The following is a 3,216-nucleotide window of genomic DNA, read 5'->3' as shown; positions in this document are numbered from 1 at the left end:
TTCTTGAGTTGGTTATTTCTCAGAACAGAATCTTCAGTCTCTTGCCTGGGACATGTAAGGCTGCTGGTCACTCTTCTGTGTGTCTAGTCGGGAATGAGGGCTGCAGCTCTCAGAGTCTATAAGGCAGGTCTTTGCTGAAGCCTTTGATTCCAGTAAGAGGCCTCATTTCCACCAACAGATGTCCTCATTGTGACTAAGTCCATGGGTAATCTGGCACAACCTGTCCAGGAAATAAGCCATATGTCTCTTAGCTGACTGGGGACAATCACCAGTTGTACAGGCTGGAGTTGAATGCTGGAGTCTGTGCTCAATTCTTTTGTTTTTGACCTTACTTCTGTCTCTTGTCTTCAAAGGTACCTACTGCCTCCAATTCCTGCGTCACTTCTGGGCTCTGAAACATGTTGCCCTGTCTCTGGTAGACATTTAGTAGGGAAAGTTAAATCTGAATAAGTTGTCCCTCATCTGTCTGGTTTTCATCTTACACAATTTTGTTAATGTTTCTAGTTGGCTGGTTTGCTCTTTCATCTCTGTCTTTGTGGATTTATACCTTTTTATTTTTATTTTACCTGTCATTTTAGTGGCATTTTGGAAGGAAGATGAGGAAAAAAGCATATATGTTTAATACGCTATCTTTAGCCAAAAGCTTAATCTTTTTCTACTGCTAAGGTGACATGATATATGACATGTATAAAATATATATTGAGTGAATAGGAGATGAGAAAATAAAGACATATTGTCATCCTATATGTCACACACACATGCATGCACACAAACTGCTCTAGATGACGTCTCTGATGTTTTTTTGAATTGTCAGTTTCAAAGGTCACTTTTCCATTCTCATCTTACTCTGGTTCGCAACCTACTCCTTTATTTTTGTGTTGTCTTCCCCTGAATTTCGTGACCCCAGTCTTTCTTATTCTTTGCAGTCTCTTCTGAATTTCTCTTCTCTGTCCACTCCTCTTGCATTTGTGACTCCTGTTATTTTAATGTCCGTCTGTTCTTTCCTTTTTTTCCCTACTTTTTCTGATTCTCCTTGAGGACTCCCAGGCATCCCCTTCTTTAATAAGTATCTCTAAAACACGATAAGCAGTTTTTGTCTTAATCCAGATATATCTCCTAAATTTCTCCATGGATACTCTGTGGCACCTTAAACTCGTTCTATCCAAAATAGAATTCATTCCATCCCAAGAACTATTTTTTCTCTTCCAATTCAATTGCTGCCTCTCTTTTTCCTTAATATTTATGTAAGTCAGGTGTAGGCAATTTTTTTTCTGTAAAGGCCAGAGAGTAAATATTTTAGGCTTTGTGAGCCATGTGGTTTTTATCATAACTACTCAATCGTGCTATTGTCCTGAAAGGCAAGTATAGTTAATATGTAAACAAATGTGTGTGACTATGTTCCAATAAAACTTTATCAGCAAAAACAGGCCAGTAGACTGGATTTGGCTCTTGGGCCATAGTTTGCTGATCCCTGATCTAGGTTAATGGCCATTCCAGCCAGAAACCTCTTAATTGAACTTTATCTTCCATATCTATCTGATCAATATGTATGATGATTCTACCTTTCCATCTGACCTGACCTGTTTCTGCTATCCCCACACACTTTCCTCTCTCAGACCTTCATCTCTTTCCTCCGTCATTTGCAGTAGCTGTTTATCCAGTCTCATTGCTTTCTGTCTTGGAGTCCTCTAATCCATGCTCCACAGGCTGCTTCCAAAGCAGTCTTATGAAAACAGAACTTATCCTGTTGTACCTAGTTTAAAATACTCAGCACTTTGCAAATGCCTACAATGCAGGGTTTCCTCAATTTTAGGTGCATAAAAGCTACTTGGAGTCTCTGTTAAATTAATCACTTGTGGGGCCCAGAAGTTCTGATTATATGAATCAGAATTAGAAGCCAGGAATCTGTATTTTAAACAAACATCCCAGATGAGTTTGTGGCATGCAATCCTCAGACATTTGAGAAGCACTGGCCCATGGGAAAGGGCAAACCCCATTTCTTAGAACACAAAGCCCTCCCTGACTTGTTTCTCTCTCCAGCCTCACCTCTCACAACCTCTCCCTGAGCATGTTGGGCTTCAGCCCTTTTCCTGAGCTGGGCTTGCTGTTTCATCCCTTTCAGTTTTCCCACAAGACAGTCACTTTGCCAGTAATGCCATTAACTCCTTGTCTGCTTGGCAAACTTCCTTTAAGGCTCAAGTACCAAGTCCTCTGATGAGTTTTTCCCTAAATGCCCCAATTCTTACCATGTATGTATCTATATTCCAGTACCTATAACATCTGTTTTCATTTGTTTATTTTTCTATCTCCTCTATTAGATTGTGAGTTTCTGGAGGGCAGGGGCTATGTCTTCTGCATTTAGGGTGCACTAAAATTATATAGTAAGTACACTAAAAATTTGTTGATTTGATGTAAGAATTAGGCTGGGAATATTAATATTTTTATTTTATAGATAATTAAACTTAGGCTCTTACATGTTAACTGGCTTGTTTGAGGTTAACCATATTTCCAAAACAATCAAGAATATCATATTTTTTTTTGACTTTTGGTGCTTTTTCCATTACACATGCTGCCTGCCTAACATGATGGGGTTATTCCCTTGGCTCAAGTGAGCCTTGAATCCTGGAAGTGTCCAGTGGGATTTCCCAATTTGGGTATACTCATTAGATCTGTTGATTATTTAATGTTGTTGCTTCTGAGGCTGACTAGACTGAAAGCAAGTCAGTCCAGAGTCATTGCTCTTCACAAGCTTGGCCTCTACTCTATTTGGGTTTCTGGACATTTCCATCTTAGGGCTGCTACATCTTTTGGTTTTCTTCCAAGAATATAAATTGTATTTATTTTGCCTACTTTTACTATCATGAATTGTGTGGGCAACATTACTATTATTATAACTTGACAACTAACTGTTCAAGAGAAGGTAGGCTCTTTTTGGTGACTGCTTAAAGAGGGTACTGCCCATGTTTTCCTTTTCTGTACTTCTCATATAGCTCCTGGAATTCAAACCACCTACATCTTGAAATGCCCAGCTGAGATTAGGCAGCTGAAATCCAGCAAAGTTCAGAGATAACCATAGCAATCTCTAGAACACTAGGCTGGGTTTAACATAATTATATGGGAAAGGAATAAATGCTAATTCTTGATTACTTTTGTCAGAAAAAGAAAGATAATATGTGCTAAGAGATACAGACACATAAACTTCGAGAACAGTCAGTA

The sequence above is a fragment of the Equus quagga genome, chromosome 6 (assembly GCF_021613505.1).
Source record: "Equus quagga isolate Etosha38 chromosome 6, UCLA_HA_Equagga_1.0, whole genome shotgun sequence".
NCBI lineage: Eukaryota > Metazoa > Chordata > Mammalia > Perissodactyla > Equidae > Equus > Equus quagga.
Note: the sequence above shows the minus strand (reverse complement) of the source record.